General features: G+C 36.6%; 1 non-coding gene across 1 annotated transcript; it reads left to right on the top strand.

The window, feature by feature from the left end:
* The first annotated feature begins 3,933 nt into the window (after nucleotides 1–3,933).
* On the top strand, nucleotides 3,934–4,040 carry LOC136228133 (small nucleolar RNA R71). The gene has a single exon (XR_010688466.1). It is a non-coding gene; the product is annotated as a small nucleolar RNA R71 (small nucleolar RNA).
* The last annotated feature ends 3,850 nt before the right edge of the window (nucleotides 4,041–7,890 follow it).

A 7,890-nucleotide genomic window follows, 5' to 3' on the forward strand; every position in this document is an offset into this window, starting at 1 on the left:
TAACGATGACTCTTGGACAACCAAATCTACAAAATATATCGTCAAGAAAATTAACGACAACTTTAGAATCATTCGTCGGGGTTGCAATTGCTTCAACCCACTTTGAAACATAATCAACGGCAACTAATATGTAAGTTTTACCCATTAGAAGGAGGAAAAGGTCCCATGAAATCTATTCCCCACATATCAAAGACTTCAACTTCTAATATGGTTGTGAGGGGCATCTCATCTTTCCTTCCTAGATTTCCTGTTCTTTGGCACTTATCACATCGAGTAATAAATGAACGAACGTCTTTAAACATCGTAGGCCAAAAGAAACCACATTCAAATATTCTAGCTGCTGTCTTGTTAGCTCCATTATGTCCTCCATAAGAGCTAGAATGACATTCCGACATTATGGATTCAAATTCATTTTCACCAACGCATCTCCTAATTATCCCGTCACCACAAGTTTTGAACAAAAAAGGATCTTCCCAAAAGTACTGTTTAACGTCGAAGAAAAATTTCTTCTTTTGTTGGAAATTTAATCCTTCCAGAACAACATTGGCTGCAAGATAATTAGCAATATCCGCATACCATGGCGACATGACGCTTTTCATGTGATAGAGATGTTCATCAGGGAAATCATATCGTATACCGATAGTTTCACCTATAGGACCATTCTCATCTTCAAGTCTCGATAGATGATCGGCGACAAGGTTTTCTACTCCCTTTTTGTCTTTTATTTCTATATCAAATTCTTGTAACAATAAAACCCATCTAATTAGACGCGGTTTTGCATCCTTTTTAGCAAATAAATATCTTAATGTTGCATGATCAGTATAAATAATAACTTTCGAACCTAACAAGTATGACCTAAACTTATCACATGCAAAAACTACAGCTAACATTTCTTTCTCAGTTGTGGTGTAGTTTAATTGTGCACCGGACAGTGTGTGACTTGCATAATAAATGACATGAAGTTTCTTATCCTTCCTTTGACCTAAAACACATCCGACAGCTAAATCACTTGCATCACACATAATTTCAAATGGTAAATCACAATCGGGTTTAGCAATAATAGGTGCACTGACTAAAGCTGTTTTTAATGTTTCGAAAGCTTTAACGCAATCTTCATTAAAATCAAAGGTGGAATCTTTCATGAGTAGATTAGTAAGTGGTTTGGAAATTACAGAAAAATTCTTAATAAATCTTCTGTAAAAACCGGCATGTAATGATCTTACTCCCTTAACAGTAGTTGGAGGGGGCAATTTTTCTATTACTGAAGTTTTTGCTCTATCCACTTCTAATCCTTTTTCAGATATTTTGTGACCTAAAACAATTCCTTCGTCAACCATGAAATGACATTTTTCCCAGTTTAATACCAAATTTGTTTCTTCACACCTAGACAAAACTTTATCCAAGTTTTCTAGGCATGAATCAAAAGAATCTCCATAAACTGAAAAATCGTCCATAAAAACTTCCATGATATCTTCAATGAAATCATTAAAAATCGCAGTCATACAACGTTGAAATGTTGCAGGTGCGTTACATAGACCAAAGGGCATTCTCCTATATGCAAATGTTCCGTAAGGACATGTGAAGGTTGTTTTATCTTGGTCATCCGGGTAAATGTATATTTGAAAGAATCCGGAGTAACCATCTAGAAAACAGTAGAAAGCATGACCAGCTATCCTTTCGATCATTTGATCAATGAAAGGTAGAGGAAAATGATCTTTCCTAGTTGCTTTATTTAGATTTCTATAATATATACAAACTCTCCAACCAGTGGTGGTTCGTGTAGGTATTAATTCACCTTCTTCATTCCTTACAACTGTTATGCCTCCCCTTTTAGGTACACAATGGATTGGACTAACCCATTCACTATCCGAAATAGGGTAGATGATTCCATTGTCCAGAAGTTTAGTAATCTCATTTTTTACTACTTCCTTCATATTGGGATTTAGGCGTCTTTGCCTATCCGCTTTAGGTGGCTTATCCTCTTCTAAGTGAATTCTATGCATTATGATGCTCGGATTAATACCTTTTAAGTCTGAAATTTGCCAACCCATACTTCCTATCCTATTTCTAACAACTTCTTTCAATTTCTCTTCTTGAACTTGTGTTAATTTGTTAGAGATAATTATAGGTAGAGAATCGCCTTCACCTAAGAAAGCGTACCTCAAATGACTTGGTAATTCTTTAAGTTCTAATTTAGGTGGAACTATAATCGAAGGCGGAACTGGTCCATCTTCTCGAATCAAAGGTTCTGGGTCCTTATCTTCTAGTTCCTCACTCATTATAGGTTCTATTATTTCTTCTTTTTGAACAATGTCATTTACACATTCTTCAATTAAATCAAGTTTCATACAAGCAAAATCCTCCATAGGATATTTCATCGCTTGATTCATATCAAACTCAATCTTATCATCGCCTATTCTTAAAACTACTTTCCCTTCCGACACATCAACTAGAGCACGTCCCGTGTTCATGAACGGTCTACCAAAGATTAGCGGACAATTTATGTCATAAGCAAAATCTAAAATAACGAAATCGGTAGGAAAAATAAATTTGTCAACTTTAACTAAAACATCCTCAATTATACCGTATGGTCTTTTAGTGGTTTGATCCGCTAATTGCAAAACCATATTGGTACGTTTGATATCTTCTTCTAAGCCTAACTTATTAAAAATAGATAGTGGCATCAAGTTAATGCTTGCTCCTAAATCACAGAGACAACTGGGAAATTCAATATCTCCCAATTTACACGGAATGGTAAAACATCCGGGATCTTTGAGTTTAGTGGGCAAATTGCTTGACACAATCGAACTGCAATCTTCAGTTAGTGAAATGGATGAAATTCCTTCCCAACTGATTTTCTTTGAAATTAAATCTTTGAGGAATTTACCATAATTGGGAATTTGCGTAATCGCATCCATAAACGTCAAATTGATATGCAAATTTTTAAGTTTGTCTAAAAATGTTAAAAGTTGTTTGTCATAGTCCTTATTGCGGACTTTGTGTGGAAAAGGTGGTTTGGGTACAAAAGTTTTTGTACTAGAGTCAATTGGTGTATCTTTTTGTTTTAATGTATATTCTTTGGGCTTTGGTAAATCAGATCCAGGTAAGGTCGAATTTCCAGGCATTTCCGGGCCTAAGTAATTTTTCCCTGAACGAAGAGTGATAGCCTTAACATGCTCTTTCGGATTTTCTTCCGTATGGCTTGGAAGACTTCCCTCTTTGCGGGATGGAATTGATTTAGCGAGTTGTCCAATTTGAATCTCCAAATTATGGATGCTAGATGATTGGTTTTTAATAAGCTGATCGAATTTATTCTCGATCCGTTTAAAACCATCGTCGTGATTACTTATTTTTCCGCTCATAGCATCAATAAATTTGTCGATTTTAGAAGATAAAGTGCTAATCGTATCTCTCGATTGATTTTGATAATTGGTGGTACGGTTTTGATTAGCATTAGTATTATTATTATTATCTCTCCAGTTAAAGTTAGGATGATTTCTCCATCCAGGATTATATGTATTGGAATAAGGGTTATTATTTTGGTTTTGCCCTTGGACAAAATTTACCTGTTCAATTTCACTCATACCTTCGTAGTCCACATCCGTTTGGATTGGGTTACCATTAGGATCACACGGTGCCATAAACCTATCAATTTTGTGCGATAAGGCAGAAAATTGGGCTTGCAACATCGCTACTGGATCAAGATTCACTATACCTTTAACTGATGAAGTTGCTGAGGATGATGGTTTCACTATTGGTACGTGTCCACGTTCCGCGGGCCACATACAGCTGTTGATTGCCATTTCCTCCAAAAGTTCTCTTGCTTGGGCAGATGTTTTCTTCATGAATAACCCTCCAGACATAGCATCCAATGAACCCCTAGTTGTAGGATTTAGTCCATTATAAAATGTTTGCATTAAAAGTTCAGCGGGCAATTGGTGGTGTGGGCATAAACGTTGAAGTTCTTTAAAACGTTCTCAAGCCTCATAAAGAGTTTCATTATCATTTTGAGAAAAAGATGTTAACTCTTTAATTACTCTTGCGGTTTTTGCTAAAGGAAATTTTTTTGATAAAAACGCTTGGGCTAATTGTTCCCAAGTGGCAAAAGTTGCGGCTGGCATAGAAGTTAACCATTCTTTAGCCCTATCCTTCAAAGTGAAAGGAAAAAGGCGAAGTTTGATTGCTTCTTCAGTCACATCTGGATTTTAAAAGTGTCACAAATTTCAAGGAAATTTGTTAAATGGGTGTTAGGATTTTCGTTAGTTAACCCATAAAATGTTACATTATTTTGCAACATATTAAGCAACGCAGGCTTAATTTTAAATTGGTTTGCGGTGATTCTGGGTCTAACGATACTATTGGTTACACCGGCCACACCTGGCCTAGCGTAATCCATAAGTGTTGGTGGGTCTGCCATTTTACTAGATTCAGTATTTGTCTTTACTGGGGTTTTGTTTTTGTTTTTGGTGTTGTTTTTGTTCTTCTTAAGTGTCCTTTCAATTTCTGGGTCTAGTGGTTTTGGTGGTATGCCTGAACTTCGAGAACTGCGCATGAACTTGAAATCTTGCACGAACCGAAACTACCTACAAAACAGAATTTGAAGAATAAATATATTAGTTATTGAAAATTATAAAATAAAAGAAAATTGAAATAAGTATGAATAAACCTAGATTCGTAATAAAACACGAAAAATTTAAAATTTTGTCAAAAATTTTGGCGTTCCCCGGCAACGGCGCCAAAAACTTGTTGAGCGATTTCCGCAAGTGCACGATATACGCTTGTAGTAATAAAAGACATCGATCCCACAGGGAACGTTTTTTTTAAACAAAACTTATTTTGAATCGGTTAAATTTACTTTTAAGGTTTATAATATGGAAAATCGTTTTATCGGTTTTGGTTTTGAAATTGCTAGAATGAGAATTAGGTTAGAGTATGAAAACGTTAGAAAATACTATAATTTAAGAATGAATTTGCAAGATAGGAACGCTTAGTACTTTTTAGAAAAGTAAATAAATGTATTTGTTTGCATTAAGCAAAGAAAACAACTTTAAACTTTGTATGAATTATAAAGATGAAATAAATGACGGAACCTCTAATTATTTGGCTTTGAACATGACAAAACCCTATCCGGGATAATTTCCCTTAATCAAATTAAAACTCTTTCGAGATAATAATTTGCCTAAGTGTTCAACAAAGTTTCCTTGTAAAGATTTTGAATTAAATACGTTTTAATGAAAACACCAGCATCCACTTCAGATCCTTTACCAAAGTGCTGCATAAAAATCTATCGAGTAGAACGGACTTTATTAGATGAAATATAAATTGATACAAGTTTACAGAGAACATGGAGCATGGAAACATTCGACGGCTTGCAAGTGAACGGGTTGTCAATCATTTCCTTGGGTTTCGTTAGAGTTTGTCAGGCTCAGGGGCGGATCCTCTACTCAATCTTCTCGTTGAATCTTCGTAATAGAGACTGGGTCGGTCTACTACCAAAATGAAAACTAAATTGGAACAATGTCTAAACGCTACTAAACTTGTTATTATTGAATAAACAATGTGTGTACAACATATTGCTTTTTTACAGAATCGAAATCTAACTTCTAAATCACTTGACTCGGAATTTCTGCATAAATTCTATACTAATCTCTTTCTTCTACATCTCTTCAACTCTCCATCAACTCTTTATTTATAGATGTTGAAGATCCTTGATTGAAGTGTCGTGTCCGTTGTGAAGGATCGTATCCATTGCGAAAGGACGTCTTTATCCACCCGAACGATCGTGTTTCGTCGAAAACGAAAGTGTGCAACTAGGCTTCTACAGACTCCTACTCGTACCGAGAATATTAAATTCTCTACCGAGAATGGGGGAGCATCAATTGGTCTTCGAACGAAGGGAAGGAGAAGCTGAAGAATGCGTGTCGCGACCGAGAATTTAGGGGGCACGGTCGCGGCACGGAACGTTTTTCACTTCTTCGGCTTTTGTTCGCATCCTTGACTTGGCGTTATTAATTTTCGTCGTCTTCGACTCCTTTTGTAGGGTTTTTCTTCTGTTTTTGAGCTCTTTTCGTTCCTATTTGGATTTTACCAAATATTTATGTACCTTACAAGAAAGAAACATATTCGAGAGTAAAAGCTTTCTAAATAGTTATAAATAGCATAAATTCGTAGCAATATTGATGTAATTATTGATGATATTTTAGGTATATTTTGGGCTTAACATCCCCGCTTGCCTGTGATGTGGTAACATTTGATCTCTAGAACATGTGTGTTTGGTCATTATATCCATTCTTCGGAGCCTAAACATACTTGAATTGGGTATCTCAATACCACTAGCACGCCATTTACATGCATCGTCATGTCTACATCTAACTTCAAACATGGACCTGTTAGACTTGTACACTTTCCATTCGAACCTGTTATTAACTGCGTATTTTCCTAGTGCATCCTGCAATTCTCGTTTGTTGGAGAATATGTCATGTACCTTTAAACTGACGACCCCTTTCGATGAACTATCTTTAATAGTAAACTTAGGTGCATCATGGATCTCAGGGAGCAATCGAAATGGATCAGTCCTCTTCCTTATTATTTCTACATCCTCTGCCAATACACTGCTTTGGGGAATAGCTCCGTAATGTGATTGTCTCGGAGGGGTAGGTTGTCTTGTTGGTCCCTTATAACGTGACAAGTTAGTTCCAAGGGGGGGGATAGGAACTATTTAAAAAATTGTCCGTTAAGGCTGACTTCTTTTCGATGAAAAGGATTACACAACGTCACTAAGTAGATTTAAGACACAAGCTTAGTCAACTTGTGACTAAGTCTGCTTCTTTACTTGAGTTAGAAAATAGCACTTAGGGTCTATTCCTGAACTCAGCTTCTTAGTAAACTTAACTCAGCGTGAGTTCTTTACTTAGTCAGTTTTCACAGCAAGCAATATATATTAAAGGAGTTTAAGGGTTAGAAAGATATTACTCAGCAGACTTATCCTGGTTCGGCCTCTCCGCCTACGTCCAGTCCCTGGAACTCATTCCGAGCTTTTTGAATTCTCTACTGAGCTCTTTAAAGGTAGAGCACGAAACCTTTTACAAATAGAAGTTGAGTATAACAAGAGTACCTTCCTCTATACCTCTACTCACTCCTATATCTACGCTGAGTACTATAACCGAGTACTCAGCCTCTCCTTTCTATTCTTCTAGAAATGATAAAGTGTTTGTCCTAAACAACGATTGCTAAGACACTTTAGATGATTGGAAATCACTCTAGACTTTTACACAATAATATGGAAATTGGTGTAAGGTATTTGCTTTGCTTTTCTCACAGAATCTTCGAGTATGAATTTGGTCAGCGTTTCGACAACTTGAAGTTCTGTGTAGATTAAAGCAAATGGATGGCCTTTATATAGTGACACTTGAGGCAACTGGTCATTTCGAATTTCAAAATAACCGTTGGAGGGAAACGGCTTCCTGTCGTTGTCACTCTGGGCGTGCTCAGCGTCGTTGGCCAATAGGATTCTTGCATCTTCTATCTTCGTCAGTCTTCAGCAGAATGTTTCGCCATTTAAGGAAAAGTCCATGAGACAGCTTTCTGCGCCTTCTGAATTTTTCCCAAAGTAGAAATACTTTGTCTAGAAGTTGAACATTGCCTGCAGCTGTCCAGACTGCTTTGTCGTCCAACTCAGCAACTTCTTCTTGAAGCTTTTGCCACGAAGGCTTCTCGATCCTTCTCTTTGCTGAGTCGTCGTTTTAGTTGATACGGCTTCGTTTTGAACTCTTGGGCGGAATGGTATTGATGTGTTGACTTGGGCTTGACTTCCACTTTATGGGCATTTGGGCTTTTTAATCTCAATGTCTTATACACAATTAAACTCAACATTGAACAAACACATTAGTG

The sequence above is a fragment of the Euphorbia lathyris genome, chromosome 4, assembly GCF_963576675.1.
Source record: "Euphorbia lathyris chromosome 4, ddEupLath1.1, whole genome shotgun sequence".
NCBI classification, from domain to species: domain Eukaryota; kingdom Viridiplantae; phylum Streptophyta; class Magnoliopsida; order Malpighiales; family Euphorbiaceae; genus Euphorbia; species Euphorbia lathyris.